The following is a 10401-nucleotide window of genomic DNA, read 5'->3' on the forward strand; positions in this document are numbered from 1 at the left end:
TAAAAGCTATGGAGTAACGGAATCTTTCAAAGGCGCTGAGCACCCATCTCACTCCACTTGCCTTGAACAGCAGCAGACACCTCCCCAAAAGTGTCAGAGGAGACCTGAGCTTTACTGGGAACCCAGGAACATCTGTGTCCTCTGTAAGCAGGAGCTGCAGGGAATGACCCAGAGCCACACAGGGCAGGGGCATGCAGGAGGCATTCAGCTGCCCAGGGAGCACCTGCCTCTCTGGGTGAAGGGCAAACCCACAGGATGAGGATATACCAAAAAACAGGTGACCCCAATGTCTGGGAGTGATTGGAATCTGACTCCATTGATCCAGAATGCTGAACAATTGCTTTATTAAAACTATATTATATTACATTATACAATACTATATTAAAGAATACTAAAAGGATACTATACTATACTATACTAAAGGAAACTCATGACTGTCTCCAGACAGCCAGGACACAGCTTTTTCCAACTGGCCAAGGAAACAAAACAATCCTCAGCAGAATCCAAGTGACAAATCACTTCAGGTAAAAAATCTTCCTAATATTCCACACGTGCAAAAACAACAGGAGCAGCAAGTAAAGATAAGAATTGTTTTCTCTTTCTTCTCTCTGTTCAGAGAATGTGAATGCCACAAGGATACACTTCACATTCAGCACAACTCAATCTAAAATGGTCAAAAAGAATTTGCTTATCCAACAGAATTTTTTTAATGGCCCATTTCAATCAACACTTTCATGAACTGAGAGGACCTGATTTTCAACCTAAGCTCTTTCACTGCCCCTGCAGCTTTCTGGGTGCTGCTGAGTGCAGGCTAAGACACAATGCTTTGATGCCTGAATACCAGATATATGAGAACAAGCAAACTCTCAGCCATCTAAGCAGCTTGAGCTACACCCAGAAATAATTGCAGGGACAGAAATGAAGCAGTCAATGCAGAAAGTTGTAAGCACAGGGAAATCTATTTCTACAAATTTAACCTCTACAAATCCTCAATTTGCTGTCATTATTCTCTAGATCATTTGTGAGAAGAGCAGCAGGGATTTCAACTGAAGGAAGGCAGATTTAAATTAGATATTAGGAAGAAATTCTTCCCTGTGAGGGTGGTGAAGCCCTGGCACAGGTGCCCAGAGCAGCTGTGGCTGCACCTGGATCCCTGGAAGTGTCCAAGGCCAGGTTGGATGGGGCTTGGAGCAGCCTGGGACAGTGGAAGGTGTCCCTGCCATGAAAGGGAGTGGGATGGGATGGGCTTTAAGTTTCTTGCCAACCCAAACCACTCTGTGATTCTATGCTTATGATATGTCCTTAACCATGAAAGTGCTTTGGGAAAAATGACCAATTACCAATTCTCCTTCTTCAGATAGGAAAAAGTCAAGGGAAATGACTGATTTTGTGCCCTACAGCAAAGCCAAGCTAGAGTACAAGTCTCATTCACAAACATGGAAAATGCCATGCAGACTCCAAGCCACGTGCCTCAGTCATAAATACATCCATCAGCAGACAAAAATCTACCACTGACACCTTTGCATTGTTTTCCTCACTGTAATCCCTGGCTGAAAAGAATATTTTGAGGATTCCAACAGCCACAAACACAAAATACTTCTGTGTACTCTTCACTTCCTCATATTTTGGTGTGAATTGTGGAGCAATATGCATTTTCTGCAGGAGTACAAGTTCCTTGTTTGCTGGCAGGGTGTGTGCAGTGCTGCTCACATTCATGCATCTCCCACAAGCTGCACATACGTAACTCACACACGTGGGTGTGAGCAGAAAGGGCAATACTGTGACTCAAGTGATTTAATTTCTGTCAATTTCCCAATGCTCAACCACTCCACTGCAGAAATATGCTGGCAGTCATTGGTGCACAGGTAACCAATGTATTTTGAATGAGCAACAGTATTTATAACGTGCTGAAAGGCTTAGTCATGCAGAATTAGAAAGCAGGGAGCTGCAGGCTGGCTGTGGTTTCTGAGGAAGATCTGGATCACAGAGAGGGTGACAGGCAAAGTAGTCACCTGCCTGGGATGAGCATGGACAGTGTTACCTACAACTGAAGAATGACAAGTTTGTAAATGCACTGGATGTTCCTCAAATTTGAAATACCTACAGAAAAATGACACAGTTTTGTGCTCACCAGCTGGTATTGCCCCCAGTGAGTGCACTGGGTAGGAATTTCCTCCAAACAATGCTGAGAGAAGGCTCCTCTTACAATCCTTGTGCAAAGCAGGAAAACTGTACCAAGTGTTCCTTTTGTGGTAGAGTGACTCAGTTTCATCAATACCATGGAATCAGATGCCCAATACCATGAAATCATCTGCAACAAGTAACACATCCACTCTTCTCTCTCAGTTCCTCCTCAAATCCTTCTCCTTGGTTTATCACATGCAGACACATTCCAAATATCTGTTTAATATTTAAACTATGTTGTTTGAAGCAGTGGTATTCGAACTTAAGTAAAGAGATTTTTACTTCATCTGGGAATAAAAGCAGCCTTAAAAAGCATAATCCACATAAAGACCTGAATAGGATTGCCCTTCTGAGATCAGATATTCAAGACTACAGACCATCCAGCCATTAAGCTGTGATAACTAGATTAAACATACAAAAATCTAAAACAATGTAGGGAATTATTTATAGTTGGTTCCATATTGTGCCTGGTTTTGGAGCTCTATATCTAGGATTAAAGAGCTAATTCCTCTTCTTACCAGTTCTTTGGGATCTTTGGCTAGCATGCACCCTGTTGGAACTCAGATGATAAAATTAATTTGCTCAAATGAGCTGGGGCCCCCATCTTCCATCTCCAATCAGTCACTCAAAACTTATGTTTTAGCTGTCTCTGAAGAGGGACAGCTGGGGAGCTCCCCAGGGCAAAAAGGTGTCCCATCCATGACAGGCCTTGTCTTTTAGTTTTCCATATAAGAAGAAATAAACACAAACAACAAAACAACTCTAAAATTCTTATGCTGCTGCTCATTTGGACCACAGGCATTCCATGAACCACTCAGAAACTGGTCCCAACACCACTCCACATGCAATACAGACAACTGCTATTTTTGTGAACATTTATACACATACACCCATAGAACATCCTTTTTCATCTCCAAGTGTATGTGGACATGACAACCTGCACAAACACATGGCAAAGTCAGATGTTCCACACACTGAGGGAAACTCTGTTCTCCTCCACAGCTGTGGCAGGACACCTCTGCCATTTCCTCTGCACTGGATTTTCCCCCCACTGCTTTTCCATTTATGTCCTACCTCAGGGTTCTCAGGAGTTTAATGAAAAAAAGGGCTGACACCAGCTCAATTCTGCCAGTGCTCAAAAGCAGAACAGGCAGCTCAGACTTTAACTGAATTTCACTGTTCCCCAAGCAGAAATTGATATATATTGAAGAAGCTAGTTTCTTTCTATATGACTTGGTAACTCTGCTGTAATTTGTTCATCTGTGCAAGTAGGTTTCTGGCAGGAAAACTGAAAATATCTGAGTCAGCTTTCAGGACCTGAACTAATTCCTTCCCCACAGGTTAAGCCCAGCAATCTCAATATTTATCAGTAGTGTTTTCCTAAAATGAAACGCCTGAAACTTAAGTTTTTTTGAAACAAGGTGCTATTAGGGCAAGCAAATAATTTGTCTTTAATTTTGGAAAGCAGTCATATCAGAGACTGTCTGCACCTCCACGAGAGCTGCCAACATCCCCTGGTTTGGAGAGATGCAGAGGGTTTTTTGGGATGAGCTCATAGCCTCAGTCCCCCTCCTTGCCTGTGTGTCAGCCCAAGGTGCAGCTCCCTGGCTGTGCTGGATTCTGCAGCCACAGAGCAGCTCTGTGCACCAGCCTGGCTGTGGCACTGGGAAGGGACACCTGGGCCACACAACCTGCCTGCTATGAGCTCCAGGAGCAAGTCAGGGTGCAAAATTTGCTCCAGGAACTCACAGCAGGCAGGTTGTGCGGCTCAGGGCTTCCAGTCCCTTTCTCCAACTCGTGTGGTTGGTGAGACACAAGCCAGGGAGGATTCCAGTACACAATAAACCATCAACATATGGAAAGAATGTTGGCTGCAGAGACCCAGAACTGCCACAGCCTTCCTGGGAATTTCCCTTGAAGAGATGACATCACCAGAAATTAATGTGTGGAGAAAGCACTCACACCTATGAATGGGAGGTACAAAGGGTCAATGGGTGTGCTCTCTTCTTCCCATCTCCTAAATGTATAGAAGGAAAAACAGCCTCTAGCCATGAAGCAAAAGAAACCAAATTCCTCAAAATAGAAGTGAGTTTCAGAAGGGATACAAATCCTTATCCCTTGGGGATGTGTCAGTAAGGAGTAGAACATTCTACCTACCAACTTCTACCTTTTTTAAACTATCAGCAAGCCACCGACAGCAAGAGTGACAGATCATGGGGTCCAAGGGACCTGGTCTCATTACTGTCACCAGTGTCACCAAACACTAGAAGCTATGGATGTGACACTCCTTCCAGAATTTACATCTGAAGAAAAGCTTTCATGGTTGGACTTAAATATTTGTAATACAGAACCATTGAATTGTTTAGGTTAGAAAAGACCTCTAAGAACATCAAGTCCCACAGATAAAATGTACACTGTGGTTTCTATTCACACCTTCATACTGACTTTACTCTCAATCTCCTGCCCACATAAATGTTTGATGGCCTAGGACACATGACTGGCTTTAATCATGTTTGGTGAAACCTCCTAATTATACATTTATCCTAGTTGTATAGACCATTCAGGGAGTAATATGTGTTTTAAGAGGTCTAATTACAGCTTGAAGTTCTTTCTCCTTTTTTAATTAGCTAACAAAAGGAGGAAAGCCACTGGGTCTTTAAAAGATTATCTGCCAGTGGTAAACCTATAATCTGCCAAATATGTGTACAACTCTGAGCCACCAGATTTACTGTCTAAAGAATCATATGATCCTTAAGCTTTGTTTGTTAAGTATTTGCATTTGAATGTGGAATAGCTTGCAAGGGTCTCAAGAGAAGCTGAACACATGCTCTTTCAGATGAGGGACACCTGGACTGAGGAGATCCCACAGACAGAGACACTCCAGAGTCATGAATTCCTCTGTGTGCACAGCACCAATGCAAACCATGTTTAAAACTGCTGTGCTGGCCTAAAAGAAGGATCTTTTATACTGCTACAGCACCTGCACCCTTCCCTATGTGAGGATGTTGATAACTCCTGTGGATAATGCATTTAGCTGATGTAAAAGAGGACTCAGTACCATTAAATTCTTCTTTGAGCTGAGTTTTGCCATATTTTTCTTTCTTTTATTTTATATTATGCAAAAATCAAGAATATAGAATCAGGGTTTGCATCCTTTGAAAGAAGATGTGCATGAAGTCATTCCTACCACAGGCAGCTGGGGTTGCCACACAGAGCCTAAAATGTGGTGAAATGACAATAAACTAAGGAGAAAGCATTGGGATTGACCTAATTTCCCTGAGTTACACTCCTGTATTTCTCCAGCTGGCTGAGCCTTGCACTAGGCAGCCAGGGTAGCACAGCAGTCACAAGTGATCAGTTGGATAAATCTGAGACACTGCAGGAGCCATTTGATCAAAGTAAAGCCCACAGGGCTCAAATATTGATTCAAGGGCTGCACAACAGTGGTTCCCTTTGACAGAATTTGCCCTCCTGGAGCAGACCCTGCATTTTCTGGCCAGGCAAACAACACTTTCTCCCTTGCTCCTGTAAGTTTTCCCAGCACCCTGCAGGGTTTACATGGTTAATGATGACACACCACACCTTCTGGAAAAGATGCACCATTAACTATGAGGTAAACCAAACCAGGAACCTGCTCTGAGTATCGGGGTGGTGACTAAGAGCATTGACTCCTGCACAGTCACAGCTCAAATTCCAGCTCGTTAGCTGAGAGTCACTGAAGAGCTGAGCACTGGAATGACATTACATATTTGCTTAAACACTAAAAGCTCCAATTCTCTCAGCCCTCCCAGGAATGAGGGCTCACCTTGAAAAATATGAGAGTTTCTAAGTCAAACAAGGACACTGACATAGCACGAAAGACAAGCTGACATTAAACAATGAGGTTGGTGTTTCAAATTCCATTCTGTGCCTGGGTGGATGACAAAGGCCACAGCAGAACAGATAAGCTTAAATACATCTTCCAGCAATGTGCACCCCTAAAGCTTTAAGAATTTTGCATATATATCTGCAAGGCACCTGGTTTCCATTGCTGGATACAAGTTCTGGGCACAAATACTTGATGGGAATCCCATGTCAAATCTAGATATGAAACTCAAAGTTAACGCCTCACCTTCTCAAACATCAATGGTTCTAACTCTTCTCTGATAAAAGCAGAATAAATATTATAAAGAGTCAGAGAGGGGTTACATAGTACTGGTGAATTGTTCCATGCCAATCCTGAAGCACGTCCTCCTGTCAGCTTCAGCCCAGATTTTTAAGTAACTGAATATTCATTCCAAATTTTGGCCATCTGATGTCTTACCATCTGGGAGATCTTTGAGCAGGAACAAAGGAAGATGAATTTCTTTTTCTTTATTGACAAGTAATCTTACCTAATCCCTCATGGGAATTGCCAGCCAAGAGACCAAAATACAAACCAGCATGAGGGCAAAACTGTGCACTGAGATGCTTTGCTGATCAGTACTCTCCTCCTGTGTTCAGGGGTTGGCTAAGCACTGGTTTCAGCATTTGCTACAACCAAAGGAGTGGGTTCTGCTCAGTCTCTGGGTGGTACAAAGGGACCAGCAGGGCACACGCTCAGGTGGGGACTGGTTGGAGACAGGCTGATGGGTTATCAGCTCTGAGCCAATGCTGACAGTTTTCAGTGTTTAACTGTTTGCTGTAGAGATACCAGTGCACTGAGAAGTTCATGTTAGAGCTACCTGTCAGATAAATCTAATTATGAACCACCCTTCTCACCTCCACCAAGAGTTCTCACCTAATCAACCCTGACTCCTGCACCCAGGGCAGATGCACTGCAGCTGCTGCTTCTTCTGCCATTTATCCTCTGCAGGGAAGTGATTGGGTTTAGATTCCTCTTTTCTTCCCTCATTGTGTGTGTTATCTCTCACCCATGCCTACTTCTCACTCCCCATCTCTACCATCACAACCACTCTGTAAGTCATTACTGCACACAACATTTCCCAGAACTTCCATCACCACTGGATTCTATTTAAGTTCTACAGTTTCCTCCCTTCAAATGGAACTCTTGATGCTAAGTCCATCTTCCATCACCATTTTTAACTTCTCCTTTGCAAGCACTCAGAGAATAAGAGAATACCTGAGACTGGGAGGAGTTTTGGACATAGTCTGGTCCCTGTCCCCTGATCACAGCAGAACCAACTACAGGCTGGTCAGGATAATTTCCAATTAAATTTTGAGTATCTCCAAAGATGGAGGAGCCACAGCCAGGCTGGACAACCTGTTGCAGTGTTGGACCATCCTCAAAAATTGCTTCTTCTTATGTTTAAGTGAAATTTCCAGTATTTTAGTCTGTGCCCCTTGCCTCATCTTTTCACTGGGGACCTTTGAGAACAGTCTGGCTGCATCTTCACAGCTCCCATCAGGTATCAATACACACCAAAGCAGCACTGTGGCCTCTATGGGGACATCAGCACTTCTAGAGTGAGGATGCCACTTTGACAAAGGTAAAGTATTTAAATTCAGTTAAATCCATACAGCAGATGCCATCTCACATTTGCTGTGTCTCTGCCACGTTCACACTAGCCAGGTTTTGCTTCACTCCTTTTCCCTTAAGCCTGCTTGGCATAGAAAGTACACTAGTTTAAATATTTATGTCTGGCAAAGGATGCTCCTCTTACCCAAAGATCCTCCCCTCAACTCTCACAAGCAGGTCACTAAAATTCAAGTGCAAATGCCCCAGGCTTTCTTCCTTCAAGTGTTCACAGCTTTTATTCCCACATTCACATTAGTTTTATTCACATGTATTTATTCTACATCCGCTGGCTGGAGGTTATAACTGAGTTACAGGTGAGACCACACCAAGATTTAACAGCAAACTCTGATTTACTGAAACCTTAATGCATTTGATTAATCATTTGCTCAAGGGTCAGCACTGAAACCCTTTGCATTTAGGATGGACTTATACAACAGCTTCTAAAGCAGGTCTGATTCCTCTGCAGCATCCATTTACACTTTGTCAAACACTTCCAAACTTCAGCTCATTTGGATGCATTAAGTGTCTCACTGATTCTCAGCTCTGAACACCTCACCTTTGAACAATTCCCTTTTGGGAAAATTCAGTTGCTACTCAGAGCCCTAAGAGGAGAAAAGAGACTGTAGCAAGCAGAAAGAGATCAAAATACATATTTAAATATAAAAATGAGCAAGGGAGATGAAGCAAAGTCCACTCACCTTTCCTTTGATTGTCTCTATTATTTGTTAATGGCTTTAGTTCTCCCAGGTAGCCTGTTCAGGCACACTTAACAGAATGTGGAAAGTTTTATTTGGGAATGCATTTAAGATTCTGGCTGATTAAAGCATTCCTATTTTATGAGATTTATATTATTATTATTTAATAACCAATTATATTGTTATTTCAAATAACTAATAAAGATTGTATGATACTCCTTTTTCAACTCATCACACCCTTCAATCAGCAACTGGTGTTTAACAACTGCAAACCTACAGGGAGGCTCTAAGGTGAAACACCCAATTAAGTGTTCTGGAGATAGAAAACAAACCCAAAGGACCCTGGAAGTAGCAAGACTCCCACAACACTTCTTCCACAGAATTGCTTTGTGCTTCACAGGGACAAAAATCCGTGGCAAGGTTTTCTGAGCTATTTGGAAATGTTGAATGTGAAAATTCCTTTCAACAATAAAATTTCAGTGTCTGAAATCCAGGTTCCCATCACTCTCCTCCCTCCAAAGCTTTGGCAGTCCTGAGGGAATCCTCTGTTGCTTTTCAGTCATTTTTGGGCAGGGAAAAAAAAAAGAGCAAGCCCAATTTCCATTCTCCATCCCACTGGGGAGTGTAATTACAAGACACTGGGTGATGAAGCAGCACCACCAGGCCCTGATAATAAACTGAGTAAAGATAAAGCAGAGTTTCAGCTCCCTAACTGAAGGGCTTTTCATTTGATTGACCTGCCCATGGTAAAAATACTACAACATGCAAATGATTGGATTTACATTCTCCTCAGCATAGTTTCTTGGTCATTAATATTGGATTAATGACATGGACCTGGGATGAAATTAGGAGGGAGGCACCAGGTTACTCACACACCAAACCCCATCCAGCAGATGCAATGCTGCTGTAAAATAGACCTAAAGAAAAAGGCTGATGTTCAAATAAATCACAGGGTTCATAAAGAGCCCCATGTTCCCAGTGCCTGGTAGAAGACAGAGTTAAAACATTTCTTTTCATCCTTGGCTGTGGTGTAAGGCCCAGAGGAGTCCATGGCCCTTCACATGGCTAAAATAGTGGTCATTTATCCCTGTTACAAACCCATTACACCAGAATGTATCTTCCAGAAGTGTTCCCCTAAGAACATTGATAGTTCTGGGTCGGAAGCAAATGGCTGCTTTTTGTTCCAGATCTGTCAGGTGGGACACACTCACCAGCACTTGCCTCAAATTTCTCTGGCATTAGGCACTATCACAGTTTCCTTCCTGAGATGTGCAAACACAGCCATAATCACTAAAACAGGGACTGGAAGGAATAAAATGTATTTTTGCAACTGTGGAAACACTGCAAGGTTTCTGACAGACTCAGGTTCCCAAATGCAGCTGGAATATGGAGTGGCATTCACTGAACCAAAGGATATTCACAGGCAGTAATGGGCTACTGTGTCCCACCACAGATGAGCCACAAGCAAAGCCTAAATCCAAGCAACAAAGAGATGCCAGATTTTTCAGAACAAACATTTTGAGGCACTGATACCTAGCGCTAACAACATCTGCACCTCCAGTGATGTCTACAGAAATGTGTGAGACCCAACTTCTTAAACATGATGGGCTGTCTTGGCTCCAACTCTTTGGTTTGGACCAATTCTTAAGCAAAAATTTAGTCAAATCCATCAGGTTGGATTGGAAATTCTTGGAGAGCACAACCCCATGTCCCTATCCCTGAAACCATTGCAGAAACTGATTTCTCAGTGCTCTTTGAAAAAAGCTTCATCCAACTGACTGAGACAGCCAGGTGAGAACACTTTGCCTGCACTAGACACATTCAAGTTTTGAGAGTGCATGAAGGACACATTTTAAGGGAATCCCTCAAGGTTTAAATGAAATTCACACGAACTTACAGTCCCTGCAACTTTTCCCATAATGTTGGTTCTGCTGATTCTTGGCATATTTTGCTCTGCATATGCTAAAAATCAAGTACACCAGCAGGTCAGCTCTTGCAGCAACTTTGCTGAAGAACCATTTAAAT

The 10401-nt window shown here is 42.8% G+C and overlaps 1 protein-coding gene across 1 annotated transcript in view; it reads right to left on the bottom strand.

Annotated features, from left to right (window-relative positions):
• Positions 1-10401, bottom strand: part of LOC102042824 (protein spinster homolog 2) — a 72718-nt gene that overhangs the window by 52577 nt on the left and 9740 nt on the right. The window lies entirely within an intron of this gene.

The sequence above is a fragment of the Geospiza fortis genome, unplaced genomic scaffold, assembly GCF_000277835.1.
Source record: "Geospiza fortis unplaced genomic scaffold, GeoFor_1.0 scaffold633, whole genome shotgun sequence".
Taxonomy (NCBI): domain Eukaryota; kingdom Metazoa; phylum Chordata; class Aves; order Passeriformes; family Thraupidae; genus Geospiza; species Geospiza fortis.